The sequence below is a fragment of the Schistocerca cancellata genome, chromosome 3 (genome assembly GCF_023864275.1).
Source record: "Schistocerca cancellata isolate TAMUIC-IGC-003103 chromosome 3, iqSchCanc2.1, whole genome shotgun sequence".
In the NCBI taxonomy this organism is placed as follows: domain Eukaryota; kingdom Metazoa; phylum Arthropoda; class Insecta; order Orthoptera; family Acrididae; genus Schistocerca; species Schistocerca cancellata.
Genome location: NC_064628.1, coordinates 721264392 through 721281023, shown reverse-complemented (window position 1 = coordinate 721281023; position 16632 = coordinate 721264392).

Genomic DNA, 16632 nt, shown 5'->3' with positions numbered 1-16632 from the left:
ATTCGCAACCGTCTCCATGAAGCTGGGCTACGGTCCCGCACACCGTTAGGCCGTCTTCCGCTCACGCCCCAACATCGTGCAGCCCGCCTCCAGTGGTGTAGCGACAGGCGTGAATGGAGGGACGAATGGAGACGTGTCGTCTTCAGCGATGAGAGTCGCTTCTGCCTTGGTGCCAATGATGGTCGTATGCGTGTTTGGCGCCGTGCAGGTGAGCGCCACAATCAGGACTGCATACGACCGAGGCACACAGGGCCAACACCCGGCATCATGGTGTGGGGAGCGATCTCCTACACTGGCCGTACACCACTGGTGATCGTCGAGGAGACACTGAATAGTGCACCGTACATCCAAACCGTCATCGAACCCATCGTTCTACCATTCCTAGACCGGCAAGGGAACTTGCTGTTCCAACAGGACAATGCACGTCCGCATGTATCCCGTGCCACCCAACGTGCTCTAGAAGGTGTAAGTCAACTACCCTGGCCAGCAAGATCTCCGGATCTGTCCCCCATTGAGCATGTTTGGGACTGGATGAAGCGTCGTCTCACGCGGTCTGCACGTCCAGCACGAACGCTGGTCCAACTGAGGCGCCAGGTGGAAATGGCATGGCAAGCCATTCCACAGGACTACATCCAGCATCTCTACGATCGTCTCCATGGGAGAATAGCAGCCTGCATTGCTGCGAAAGGTGGATATACACTGTACTAGTGCCGACATTGTGCATGCTCTGTTGCCTGTGTCTATGTGCCTGTGGTTCTGTCAGTGTGATCATGTGATGTATCTGACCCCAGGAATGTGTCAATAAAGTTTCCCCTTCCTGGGACAATGAATTCACGGTGTTCTTATTTCAATTTCCAGGAGTGTATATTATATGTACAAGAGCCAAGAAGGAATAATGAGAGTGGACGACCAAGAACGATGTGCTCAGATTAAAAAGGGTGTAAGACAGTGATGTAGTCTTCCCCCCCCCCCCCCCCCCCCCACTGTTTAATCTGAAGGAGCAGTGATGGAAATAAAAGTTTCAGGAGTGGAATTAATATTCAAGGTGAAAGGATGTCAATGATACGATTCGCTGAGTGAAAGTGAAGGCTGAATGGAATGAAAAATCTAATGAGTACAGAATATGCATCAAGAGTAAATCGAAGAAAGACGAAAGTAATTAATATAGAAAGGAGAACAGCGAGAAACTTAGCATCAGGATTGGTGTTCACGAAGTAGATTAAGTTAAGTAATTCTGTTACCTGGCCAGCATAATGACCAATAACGGACGGAGTATGGTGGACATCAAAAGCAGACTAGCACTGGCAAAAAGGGAATTTCTGGCCAAGAGAAGTCTACTTGTGTCAAATATAAGCCTTAATCTGAGGAAGAAATTTCTGATAATGTGCATCTGGAGCAGAGCATTGTATGGTAATGAAACAGGGACTGTGGGAAAAGCGGAACAGAAGATAATCAAAGCATTTGAGATGTGGTGCTGCAGGCGAATGTAGAAAATGCGTGTACTGAAAGATAACGAATGAGGAGGCTCTGACTCGAAGAGGAAAGGAATATGTGGAAAACACTGATAAGGCGAAGGGACGGGTTGATAGGACATGTGTTAAGACATCATGGAATGTCTTCCATGGTACTAGAGGGAGCTGTAGAGGGCAAAAACTGTAGAGTAAGGCATAGATTGGAATGTGTACAGCAAATAATTAAGGACGTAGGTTGTAAGTGCTATTCTGAGAAGAAAAGGTTGGGACAGGAGAGGAATTCGAGGCGGGCCGCATCAAACCAGCCAGAAGACTGATGACCCAAAATAAAAAGAAAACAAAAAGGAAGACACTGTTTACTTTTCGATGTTTTGTGGCACGCGCCAGAGAGAAAAAGTGGCAAAGACAAAAATGTTTACAAGTACGTTTAAAGGATATTGGAAGTCGCTAAGTGCTTTAATTATCAAACACTGGATGAGTGCATTCTGAGAAATTTGCACCCAGTTTTGACAAAAGTTAGTTTTTCGCGCATCTCAATGCTTACGTCACATCTCCTGAACTATGTTTTTCGATGATACAGTTTTGCAAATACATAGAATGATAGAGTGGTTACTGTCTGCAAACTGTGTTACGAATCGAGTTAGCAGTAAAGAAGTAAAAAAACGAAACGTCGTGCCTGTTGCTGAAGTTTTACTGCATGAACAGCGAAAATGTAGTAAGTGATAAACCTTTTTCCTTTCTATATTTTGTAGAAGTTGTCAACGAGGTGCAGTTTACAACAGGTTTGAAATAATGGGTAATGTTTGTTGGAAGTCACTAAGTGCTCTCGTTCTCAAATACTATATAAATATTGTGTGGGTAATTTCCGCGCTTTGGGTTACGCTGCTTCGAGACATATACACAATTTCTAAATTTAATACTTGACTTATTGTGCCGCGCTGAATTAGCCGAGCGGTCTTGGGCGCTGCAGTCACGGACTGTGCAGCTGGTCCCGGAGGAGGTTCGAGTCCTCCCTCGGGCATGGCTGTGTGTGTTTGTCCTTAGGATAATGTGTAATCTTAGGCACTGATGACCTTAGCAGTTAAGTCCCATAATATTTCACACACATTTACAATTTTTTTTTTGAACTTATTGTGTTAAATCTTTATTGTAAGATTATACCTCTTAATCAATGGATTATAACAGCTTCTACATTTTTAAATTTAGCCAATAATTGTGCGAAATATTGATATTCAAATTTTCTTGCTCCTGGAAGCCGTTAGATAGACATACCACAACTAGACACTTTAGAACAGCACGAGGAAAAAATGAACACTTGAATCTCTCGCGCGAGCTCAGATACTTCTTATTTCATTACAATGATCATTACCCCCTATGTGTAGGTTGCCGTGAACAAAACATTTTTGAATTCGGAGGAGAAAGTTGGTGATTTACATTTCGCAAAAAAGATCTTGCTCCAACGCAAAATACCTATGTTTTAATGTGTGCCACCATAACTCGCGTATCACATCCATGCCACTCTGTTCCCTGCTTCAATATAACGCAAAACGAGCTGCCCCTCTTTGAACTTTTCTGATGTTCACTTTCAATCCTGTATGATATGAGTCCTATACCGAGCACCGGTACCCCAGAAAAGGACGGACAAGCATAGTGTAGGGTCTTTATTTCGTAAACTTGCTGCATATTCTAGAGCGTCTCAAAGACGGTCAATAATACTGCATAATTTTTTCCTGAAATGCAATAATAACGAACGCCTAGGAGTGAGGTTGAAAGGCTGCGCAATAATATTCACGACATCAAAAACTTCTGATTTGTTTTTCGCTGCTCGGAGATATCGTACCGTGTGTGGGCAGTATTGACAACAGCCTAATCAGTCTCTTGCGTAGTACACACTGTGCATGTCAATGCGTTCTCTGTTCGTTTGGTTGTGGAGTTGAAAATAAGTTCAAAACAAGACGAAAGTGCGTTATGATTAGAATGCTTCGAAATGTATAAATAATTGGAGGGATTGTAGTATCTTAGGTCAGATGAATACAAAAACAGAAATGTTACGAATGAATAGTGTGATTTGTTCCTCAGAGAACGCGCTGCAATCTCACAAAGGAATATGTTTTTTTTTTAATTAGTTAATGCATATGGGCATACCCAGAAATTTAATCGTGTGGTAGGAGGGGGGGATGCTAATATTGCCGTTTTCTATGTAAATGAGTTGATCAGTTTTGAGACGTATCACGCCACAACAACTAAATTTTTTACATGACACAAAAAAACATAATATCCCAGTGAACTGATGGTTACGCAATCAATATTTGTTACACGTATATTACTTCGATACTTGAAACAACAAATGATTATACAGGAATTCTTCAGCCACGCACTGCTGCAGTGGGCTAAACGAGAGGTTTAGCGAAATCATGGTAAATCACTTCTAGAAGTTTATGAGAATTCTGTAATGAATAAAAACAAGGTACTCCAGATTCGAAGGTAGGGAGGGGGGCTGGGGAGTGCCTATGTATGGGAATGCGAGGCCGCCTATTTATGTTGATCACCATTTCCAGTTATGCATCGGACGTTGGACCATCAACATGTAAAAAGTTATGACACTTTTTTTTTTGTTTAACCTGAATTCTCTCAACAAGTTTTCATGAGTGATCCCCGACGGTCCTTGACCCAATTTTCATCCACATTTCTGTTTTAACAAAGCTGAGCAATTATTACATCAGCAGCGTCTTTACTAACCACAACATTATTGCACAGTAATAATGGACAGTCTAGGAGAATGCAAATAATATTGCGCTGTATTAATGCGCATTATCGCTGATTGTTTAGAGGCCGCTTTAGGCTTCTGCCAATAAAACACTGTCGTTTGTCCGACTTCTCCATATCATTATGTTCCAATTTAAGTTGTTCGTAATTGTAATAAGTAAGTATTTAATTGGAGTGACAGCCTTCAGATTTGCGTGTTTTATCCTGTAACCTAAGTTTAACGGATTCCTGTCAGTACTCATGTGGTCGATGTCGCATTTTTCGCTATTTGGACTTAACTTTCGCTCGCCGAATTAGGTCGATCGAAATGATTTGCAGTGGTCGGTGAACAACCCAAGATGGAGTCTTCCGGCCAAAAATGCTGTATCATCATTCCACGATATGTTTCTGATTAACAATGTTTGGAATTTCCCGCCCAGAATAGATTTGTTCGTTGTTATAATAAATACGTGTCAGGTTTCTAGCTTAATTTTGGTACTTAAGAAAAGTGATGTAAGCACCATTTTCATTCGATGTGATATATTTCACATGTGTATACTCGATATTTTTCAAACAGCAGTTTTAAGTAGCCGATATGTTACGCCGCGGAGGTTCTGAATACAACTACTGAGATCTTTGATTGGTGGTAGAACTGGCTCTGATGTGAGCATTGTAAGTGAAGCTAATGAGAGAGTCGGGTGGTGGTTATGCTATTGAGCGCATAGAAACAGCTTGCTGACCACAAAATAAATATACAGAGGATGAACTGTGAAATGTGATTTGGTAAAGAGTAACTTCGGAAGTGCAGATTATGAGGTACAGTTGTTGCTGCATTGCTGGCATTGTTATGTGTTTGAATAACGGTAGGTTTTCATGGAAGTTTTCTTTATGAGTTTGGTTTAGTTAGTTCACTGATCAGACGACAATAAGTAAAGTTAACAATTCATATAGCGTGCACTTAGAGATTACAGTTTTTACCACTCCTTCACCATTTTCAGTAAGTAACGTCATGGCAGAAAAAATTATGTTATAACGCATAATTTTTGTAAAGAACGTTGTGATTGTTCAGGAATTACTATCAGTCTCCGTAATACACTCCTTTACAGAATGAATTACTTTCAATCATTTAGCAAGTTCTAATTCCACCACCGTCTCGTCACGAAAGAATTTCATATTTTCTGATTATCTATGTCACCTTATTCCATTTCCACAGGTAATCCAAGAAAAATTGTTAGGGCTGGTTTCACATTACTATTAGGTTGCAATGAGATCACTCAGTTACCTTTGCTGTTTAAAATTCATTATGAAATCAGTTTAAGCAAAGTTCAGATCATATTTCGTGTCACATGAGGACAGTTTCGTTTTCACGTGTAGTATTACATTCGCGTGAGCGTTATTCTGTGTTTAGAATTTTGTTCAATGGGACTGTAAATTCACAGGAGTTTTCTGCAGAAACGTTTTGGTGGTCCATTCTTTCAAAATCCAGTTAGGAACTTATTTCCATTCTGTTAACTGGTATGTTGGAATTGCAAGTCACTGACTGATACTGCACGCATTGTCCCAGAGCTCCCTGTCTTGACGTTTTGGGCACTACAGAGTTGTTAACTTCTCACTTTCGTATGTCGACATGCACACGTGTGAGAGCGAGCCACGTTGATACTCAATCTTTGGTTGTGTTGTTACGCCGTCTCTGCCTGAGGGTGCTCACAGAGAGAAAATGATTAGTAGTCGAGATGTATTGGGAAGCAAACGCGGAACTGAATCAAATGGCTCTGAGCACTATGGGAATTAACAGCAAATAAACAATTTTTTCAGCCTTCAGTTGCAAGGTAATTTTACTCGTTTACCTAGGTTTCGATTCCAGTAATGGAATCTTCTTCAGAACAAAAAATGAAATTATTTTGTGAGCCAAACACTGGCCATGTCACAGATAATCTTATAATCATAAGATTATGCGTCTTTAATGTTTTAATTTTTAATCTGTGACATGGCCAGTGTTTGGCTCACAAAATAATTTCATTTTTTGTTCTGAAGAAGATTCCATTACTGGAATCGAAACCTAGGTAAACGAGTAAAATTACCTTGCAACTGAAGGCTGAAAAAATTGTTTATTTGCTGTACATTTCACAGTTGCTGACACGCTGCAATATGTTAAAGATTTGTAAATATGGGAATTAACATCTAAGATCATCAGTCCCCTAGAACTTAGAACTACTTAAACAGCACACACATCCATGCCCGAGGCAGGATTCGAACCTGCGACCGTAGCGGTCGCGCGGTTCCAGACTGAAGCGCCTAGAACTGCTTGGCCACTCCGGCCGGCGAAACTGAATAGTCAGGGAATTTTTATCTGGAAAGGAGCTGCTAACTATTGATTACAGAGTTGCCGGAAATGATTGAATAAGACGATGACGAGAGTATTTACGTATTCTGAACAGAGCTTTGTGCAGAAATGCGATTTAAGGTTGCGCATAGTTAGCACCCTGTTGTAAGATTAATTGTCGTACCGTAACTTGATTGCTCACAGCTAGGGAAATTATTTCTCCTTTGGCTACAAATACGTTATTGTGGAAGAATAAAGGTCATTTTCGGGTATTAAAGTAAAATTTTTGAATAATCAACCTCTTAAGAAACCTGTTATTGTTCACGATCTTGAAAGTCAAGGTATAAAGTGCGCCTTTGCTATAAAATTGTTTCAGAAAAATCATTTGTAGAACATTAGCACCAAAAAATTATTCCTATGCAAGATACTCTAAGGTACACACGCTTTTGAGTGTTATTTCTAGTTTACCATTTTAATTTAGCGTTGCTATGGCGTTGCTTGTTGCGGTCCACTTTGGAGAGAACTTTTACTGTTCTGCAAAGTACATTTCAGTGTGATATATACGTCCGTGAAACACTTTTCGTATGCTGAGTTTCATTTCGCAACGTACCTAGAACTGCAGTGGACTTAAAGCAAGTTGGACAATTTATTCAGACAGAATTTAGTTCTTCATTTGATACGTAATGTTTATTGGTTTTTATTTTGGCGTATTTTTGAGATGGTGAGAACTGTCGACTGTGATGTGAAATCGTCATACATTTTTTTTTACTTCCAAGCTAACAGAATTCGCTTGTTCTATTTCGTGGTTCCTAATCTTGACGTTAATGTTATCTATAATCCCATTCCTGCTGCTCCTCGCCACGTTCGTCTTTCCTCAGTTTACTGCCAGTCCACATTCTGTGCTGAGGACTGTTTGTTACGTTCAGAATGTCCAGCAAATCTTTCTTGCTTCCACTGAGTATAGCAATGTCATCATTAAACCTTATCATTGATATTGTTTGACCCTGAATTTTGTTCTCACTTTTGTACGTACCTTTCATTTCTACACAATAAAAAGTATTAATCACTGGGTGCTACATCAGGTCTATACAGAATCTAAAGTTGTTTTATCCTTATGAACCGAGGAGGTCTCGTGTTTGTCATGAAGCAAAAATATCCAATCCCGTCCCGAAAAAGCAGTTCTCTAGCACAAGTCACTGATTGATACTTCAAAGCCACCCACGAACCGTCTCGAGCTTGAACACGACTTCCGATAACTGAAACATTCTGCAAGAATTTTATGCGAATACGTATTAAAACTTCAGGAATCTCATTGCGTATGGATGAAATCGCAGACTGTCGTTCATAGAATTATCTCAAAAAACGCCACTAATCTGACTACGAATTTCGACCGCTTTCACGTCTTTTGCGCACAGAAAACGAATTACTGCGCATATTTACCATTCAGCGGGTTTTTGAGCTAAAAGAGACATTTTGAACAAACTCTAACAAACTACAGCACTGAGAAATGTTTGTGTCAAGTCTGTGAGTAGCCGATAGGTGCAGGTATTCAGCGCACATTGGCGGATCATTCACTGCTGTGCAGCTGTGGCCATTTTAAAAAGAGCACTTTCTTAAAAAAAAATAAAAAAATCTCTTAACATACGCTCCTTTCATTCCCAACTTTAACAGTCTTATAAATTACAGTGAAAGAATATATGTATGGATTATGGATCCTGTGCCATTTGTAATTTTTAATTTTCTTTAACTTTCCATTGAACTAAAGGGGTAAATCCTAAAACTGTAACATATGTAACTTTTCTACTTGTTTTTTTGGCCGGCATGAGTGGCCGAGCGGTTCTAGGCGCTACAATCTGGAACTGCGTGACCGCTATGGTCGCAGGTTTGAATCCTGCCTCGGGCATGGCTGTGTGTGATGTCCTTAGGTTAGTTAGGTTTAAATAGTTCTAAGTTCTAGGGGACTGATGACCTCAGTCCCATTGTGCTCAGAGCCATTTGAACCATTTTTGAACATCTCGACTACTAATCACTTTCTCTCTGTGAGCACCCTCAAGCAGAGACGGCGTAACAACACAACCAAAGATTGAGTATCAACGTGGCTCGCTCTCACACGTGTGCATGTCGACATACGAAAGTGAGAAGTTAACAGTTCTGTAGTGCCCAAGACGTCAAGCATACCTCACAAATTTAGTGCATAGCACATATAACATGGGTAGCATATTTTCAAACAAAACTCTTCCTTTATAAAAATGCGTTATTTTCGTGATATGAACTGTTGGGAACATCTGGAGCCTTTCTGAATTCACACACTGACACATTTCAAAATAATATTTTTATACATCACAATCAGATGTATTCATGCAATTTTCTGTACCAGAACAAAATCAATGACTAGCATTTTGGCTAATAAAACTCCTTTTGAATACCCCTACACAATCAAATGACAATCAATCACAATACACACTAAGTACGAGTAATATGACTCCACAGATACATCGATATAAATAAAAATAGTGCATACTTTTTTCATTAGTTTCACCCAATTCTTCTGTAAGTTTTTGAAGGCTGATATTCTTTTTAAATATTCATAATGGCTGGCTACACTAATCGTGATGCTTTCCTGCATGCTGCTGCCTCCAATGTGCACCTTTTTCTCTTCTAGTCTCTCTCTCTCTCGATGGTCCTGCAGCTGAAGATAGGTATGCTGGACAGATCGGAAGAATGCATGGTACGGCATTTGAATCAAGCGTATATTAGGTTCGTTAAAATCGCACAAACACAACTTAGTAGAACATAATATGATTTCTGTGTACTTAAATAACAATCTCGTAACGATCATATAGCACAACGAGGGCTTTTTTTTTGTTCCGAACACATTGTTGTATATAACATGAGACAGCTGTTGACATCCGTCGCTTCTCGCTGACGTCACAACTCGGGAGTTCTCGCAGTTATATGGCCTTCCCACCTGGATTGCGTGATTCGTGCAGCTCTGTGAACATGGCTATACATCTTGGAGGTCGAGAGTACCCACAGCATAATCAGCACGAAGATATAGCAGAAAGGACAACACTTGGTCATGGAGAATGTTGAAATAAATATGTCTTGTTCATGTTCATATCAACCAGAATGAACGGACGCGAGTCGTACTAAAAACACCATCAAAACATCATAAAACTACCTCTTGCTTGAATTACACTCTCCATACACAGTGGGTTATAACGCGTTGGTTCATTTGATGCCTTATATTACTTGACAAGAGGTCCTCGACGAATTATGTAATGATAATTTCCAAGACGTAATTCCTCTAGCCTATATGAGCTCATGGAACCTGAGGCAGAAAAAGAAAATTTAGATAACAGAGTTTCATTCTCTTCTGCAGTCTTATACACACTATGCTTATGTGGGTACCGATATGCGGCTTTCCGTAAATCGATTTTCCATCACCGCTTCTGCTTGTTTGTATGCAGCTTGTGTCCCATCTCTAATGAACTCGCCGTCGGCGCGACGTTAAACCTTAAACTTCCATGTCTTTTAGTAACTCAGAATCTCATACACATTCAATGGATTGTGACGTAACTATTCTGTGCTCGGGACCAACTGTGCATCTTTAGTCATTGGATTGTTTTGAAAATCACGCATATGGAAACACAATTTATTATTATATTTACCCAGATATGTTTCGACGCCTGTGTGCCATCTGTGGGTCAAATTTTATTTCTGTAAAATACAATACCAAATTTATAATAATTTGTCTATTGTAGGCCTAAGAATTACAATATGTGAGTTTTGCTTTATATTGTTTAGTCGCTCACCTTAAGATTGCATCGCTAAATGAACTGCATTGTTATACATCGGTTTTTTGTGCCCTTTTCGTCGTTTTTCTGACAGCATGTCATCTGCAAACTAACCATGAAGAAAATTATTGTGTATTTGTGAAGAACTGTATAGCGACTAGAGGTTATGTGCGTACCTGTACCTACATATTTCGTTCTGTTGCGGGTCTCCGGTTGATGTCTCGATCAACTGCTACTCAGTGCCCTGTTTCCCCACAGTTTTTCACAAAGAATTCGCTTACTAGTTCACCTCACATGTTCTTACACAAAAAGTGGCGAAACGTGCTCTGAGCAGACACTCGGTGAGAGATGTTATGCTATTGTCGCTGCTCCTTATTCCTCGCTGGTCTTCTGTTTGTTGTGGTTGCTAGGAGAATGTGTGTTTGTGAGGCAGAGAGAAAGAGAGAGAGAGAGAGAGAGAGAGAGAGAGAGAGAGAGGGAGGGAGGGAGAGAGAGACAGAGACAGAGAGAGAGAGAGAGAGCTGAACATCCCAATTCTTAAATCGTTAACACGGAAAAGAATTAAGAGGCGCTTCAAACCTTAGTAAAATGAGCATCTTTACTCATTCAGAAGTTTTCTAGCCATTCCGAATCTCAAATATGTGGTAGGAACAGGTGGTTTATAGAACACCACCATTTGCATCTGCAGAATTTTTTCCAAGACTGTGCAAGATTATGAAACTGTTCTTTTTGATAAATTTAACAGTAAACATATGAAACATATTGTATCTCCCATGTTCAATAGTTATCGTGCAAATATTTCAGAAGTAGATCACTTTTATACGTAAAAGATAAGGACATTTCACTAGTATATTCCTAATAGTTTCTGAATATGGATGCCTCTTTTTTTAGCTGCCCACAATTACATTCTCATACAGTACCATTAAATCATGTTTAATCTGCTAGGTATGGAATGAAACTAGAAAATTTCACAAAAACATTTTGATTCAGTTATGAAATAAACCAGGTTTATAATGAAAATTTAAAATCTGAAAGAGAAGAAAACCAGGTAAGTTAAATAAGCCCAGTCGAATATCAAATAGCAAAATATATCATTTAATAATACTCCTCAAAGTGCAGAAATAGGAAATTAATTAGAAAAGTCTATTCAACATTGATGCCACCTACTTCATCTTTTTTCTACCAGAACTTCACATACGATCACGTTAACTGATGTTTCGTGCATTCTAATTTTTCGTGTTGTTGAGCACAATTAAAGTTGATTCACTGAATCGTGTCAGCTGAAACCATGTGTTTTAATAGCTACTTTTATTTGGGTAAAGTGTAACAGCAGTGCTTTTGCGCGGCAGTTGCAATCTGCACGGGCCAGGGCGGTGCAGCCGCTGGCAGAGTACCCGTTATTCTTCGTGTTGTACTGTTCCTGTTAACACGTACCAATAAACAGTATATCACACGAGTCTACTCTGGGACCGCTTTGTCGAATGGGCACGTAAAATTCCGCTTGAAAAATCATCTTGTTTATATCGGGAATCAAACCGACAATTTTCATCTATGCTGGGCGCCCATCGTTATGATAAGGAGTTTGGCTTGATATATCTTTGAACAATAAATGACTACTTTTTACATTCATTGTGTTTTATCTTTTTCAAAGAGAAGCTTTTATGAACCATACTCCCATTAAGCCGTCCTGATAAAAGAAAGAAACCTGAGCGATGGAGAGGTAACTTTGAGATACACGTAGCTACAGGTAACAACACGATAGCATTACAGAAGAGAGGAGAAATTGTAAGATGTAAATCAAATTTTTGAACACTGTTTCCACTCTCGTGTTTATATGTTACAACTGATGCGATTTTTCTAGCCTGTTCTGACATCAGTTATGGAGCATAGGTTCTTTTACACAAATGATGCTGAGTGGCGTCCAAATGTATCGAGGCGTGAGCGAGGGGGGGGGGGGGGGGAAGGGGGAAGGGGGAAGGAGACGGTATGGCAAGTGTGGACTGTTGCCTCATCCTGGAATAGGGGGTGCAGACTTTTTATTTACTAAAAATTTTCAAGTACTTTAGGAAACAATAATTGTTTGTAATGCTACAGCACTGCACAACTTTGGTTAGTTTAGCTGTCAGTCTGTTTACAGGAAATTACTTCTTCTTCTTGTCACGGTGACTATTTGCGCTTTGCTTTGTAGTTATGGAGAATGTGATCCTTATAAGAGCATTGCCGAAACAGAATCCCCAACATTTGCACGTCTCTTCCTCTTAGAACTACAGAAAGGGGCAGTTGGAACACCCAGCACAATACAATCGTCTGTGGGGTTCACCTGCCCAACTTCTATCCTCAATTGCTCGACTGCCTGCCATAATTGCTTCATAGTTCACATTCGACGAGAACAAACAAAACTTGTCGAGGCTTGCTTAGAATTCATTCAGTTTTGTTTCTTAGAGTGATTGTAGAAGACTAAAAACACGCAGCAGTGTAGGAATGTTCGCCTGTACTATGTAAATGGACCCCAGTGCTCCAGTCGCAAAGGAGAACTACCATTTTTCTGTGCTAGATGAGGATTTGAGCCGGACGCCGGTGGCCGACCGGTTCTAGGCGCTTCAGTTTGGAATCGCGCGACCGCTTCGGTCCCAGGTTCGAATCCGGATGGACGAAGACCATCTTAGATCAGTCGTTAGGTGATAAAAGTCGCTTCTACGGACGAATTTCATGGGTGTTCTAGAAACTATTCTACATTCAACCTGTCAGATCCAGTTACACATTACCCAAATAAAAGTAGCTATTAAAACACATGTTTTCAGCTTACATGCTTCAGTGAATCAACTTCTATTGTGCTGAACAACATTAAAAATTAGAATGCATGAAACATCTGTTAAGGTGATCATATGTGAAGTTCTGGGAGAAAAAAGATGATGTAGGTGGCATCAATGTTGAATAAAAGTTTCTAGTTAATTTCCTACGCTTCAGTTTGGAACCGCGCGACCGCTACGGTCGCAGGTTCGAATCCTGCCTCGCGCATGGATGTGTGTGATGTCCTTAGGTTAGTTAGGTTTAATTAGTTCTAAGTTCTAGGCGACTGATGACCTCAGAAGTTAAGTCGCATAGTGCTCAGAGCCATTTGAACCATTTTTAATTTCCTGTTTCTGCACTTTGAGGAGTATTATTAAATGATATATTTTGCTATTGTTTTAATGTTCGACTGTATTTATTTAATCGACCTGATTTTCTTCTCTTTCAGATTTTAAATTTTAATTGTAAACCGAGTTTATTTCTAACTGAACCAAAATGTTTTGGTGAAATTTTCTAGTTTCGTTCCATAACTAGCTGATTACGCATAATTTGATGATATCGTATGAGAATGTAATTGCGGGTTGCTATAAAAAATGATATCCATATTTAAAAACTATTAAGAATATACTAGTGAAACATCCCTACCTTTTACACATAAAAGTGAGCTACTTTCGAAATATTTGCAGGGTAACTATTGAAAGTGTGAGACACAATAAGTTTCATATGTTCATTGTTAAACCTATCAAAAAGGACAGTTTTAAGATCTTGCACACTCTTGGAAAAAACTTTGCAGTTGCACATGACTGTGTTCTATAAATCACCTGTTCCTACCTCATAAGGACAAAAAAGTGACGTTACCAGTAACTTTATAATATTTTTAGTGAAGATGGACAGTGCAATTCCCTTATGATGTTAGTGTAATTGTCAGGGGGAAGAGGAAATAGTTCAAGAAGAGACATTAACGATAATCTTACCACGCCAATTGTCACGTCTGAAACCGTTTCGTCATATTCACATAGATCGTGCGTGCGAAGACATCACTACTGTTCAATTAAAATTACTTGACAGTTGACTTCTGTCAGTTGCCACTACAGTGTTGCCACATCCGCTGTCAGCTAACGCTCGGTTACAGGCGACACACAAACGCGACGGGGCACTTTACAAATGCTGTTAATATTTAACACAGAGCGATGTTGCAAGCACTGGCGCGGGCCATGACAGAAGGTTGGAGAAACTCTGCGACAGCCTACTTTAGGTGACCGATGAATAAAATGCGGCACGCAACGCGTTTTGTAGGCCTGAATTTAAACTCATGTCCCAACCTAACAACAAACTCTTGATGTCCAACGTATCTGAGAAAACGGCGATCATCAGTCTGTGGCAGAACAAAAACCACTATCACTTTGTTCACGGCGCTTAAGGCTAACCTCTATGGACAAACTCAAGACAGAAAAATTTCAGTTTCATCAGTAAAGGCGAACTGTAATTTCTCACTGTCATTGGTTGTCTGAAACTATCCTCAGAATGGCTATAAATGCTGCTACGCTGCCAACCGATGAGTAGTTCTGATTGGCACTTGGTCGCAGATTACAGGCGACACAAGCAGATTCCAAACAAAAAAATATAATGATAGGGGGAAAAAGTAAGAGCTTCTAAAAAAGTCAATACGATGATGAAAATGACGTGTCAAAATATTAAAAATTGCATTTAAACCAATTAATTAGATGAAAATAATAATCAGTCTTTTAAATAGATTTAAAAATTAAAAAAAAAAAAATTCACTGCATTTGACGAGTTTTGAATCTACGATCTTCCACAGATGAGGCTTTTTACGCTGACCGTTGAGCTATGCCATTACACTGCAGAAGGCAGTTTTATTGATGATGACCCAGTGACAACGGTTACTTGCAGTCTTCAATAATTTTGCTTCTCGTCATGTCAAGTGAAGCCTGTATAATGAAGCCCAATCGCTTTAATTATAACAACAGTACAGGTGACGCTAAATCTCGTTTAGTTAGTGCTGTGTACGAAACGTGAGTACTTTATTAGCATTGTTTTGTGTGTGATTGTGTGTGTGTTTGTGTGTGTGGGGGGGGGGGGGGGGGAGGTGGGGGGAGGGGGGCGCTTGGTATGCGATGAAATACGAAATGGAAAGATCAGATCCAGGATTCGAAATCCAAACCCATCAAGTCAGAAAGCCTGACAAGGAATTGTAAGTGGGATGACTAACTGTTGTGGAAGTTTGGCGATGGCGAACGGTTCGTGCGTGGCGTCCCTGTTAATACGTACCGATAAAACGAATACGACACTAGAGTAATCTGGGACCGCTTTGTTGAATGGGCACGTAAAATTTCGCTTGAAAAATCATTTTGTTTACGGCGGTAAGGAAACCGACGCTTTCCATCGACGCTGGGAGTCGCATGAAAGGCGTCATGAGAAAAATTTGTTTGGGCTGACTCCAGGTATACGTTGCAAAAATAAAATTGCAAAAATATCTGCCGAGACACCAGAGGAAATGCGCCCCTCAGAAGAGACACCCTCTATATGTGTTAGGGTCCCGTGTGGGGATGAGCTGTAGCCGCCAAGCAATCTTCCGCAAATTGTGTCATATGTAAATGAAGTTATTTCAGGCCCTACACGAAAACAAGAACAGAATAATAGGCTTCCTACATTAGGTTTTCGTCTTTCGTAAGTTTTGTTGCGCATTATCGTAGCTGATTGGAAGAAAGCAAGTCACATCCGACTACAAGAAGTGACCTACAAGATAAGGTCCAGTGTAACTGGTATCCACGTACTGCACAATTTTAGAGCATATTCTGAGGTCAAACGTAATGAGATAACTCGAAGAAAGTTACGTCCTCCATGCCAACCACCATATATGCCTAAAATATCTGTCATGTGAAATCCAATTCGCACTTTTCTCACTTGTCAAAAATGGCTCTGAGCACTATGGGACTCAACATCTTAGGTCATAAGTCCCCTAGAACTTAGAACTAATTCAACCTAACTAACCTAAGGACATCACACACACCCATGCCCGAGGCAGGATTCAAACCTGCGACCGTAGCAGTGCCGCGTTTCTCACTTGTCATGCCGAAAGCAATTGGTCCATGCAGTCAAGAAGATGTAGTAGTCCTTCTCTTTCTAAAAGATTTTGAATGAGCAATACATCGGTTTTTATTAAGGATACTACGACGAGGCATAAAACTACATTTGTAATTAGAATGAGGATTTATTTGTAGGAAGGACGTAGAATCATATCTTGAATCGAGGGGTGGGGATCGATGGATAAGAAACAGGTAAGAAACACAGATAGATAAGAAACATTTATGCCCAGGGAAATGTGCTAGGACCCTCTTGTTACGTTATTCTCGAATTATTTGCGTCATTTATTTCAAGGTGTAACCCGAACATTTTCGGGTCGATTCATCTCGTATGATACAGTTCAATGTGCACGGCAACATAGTTCCATCGTAGGCGATTCTCCTGAAGCTTTTCCGCTATG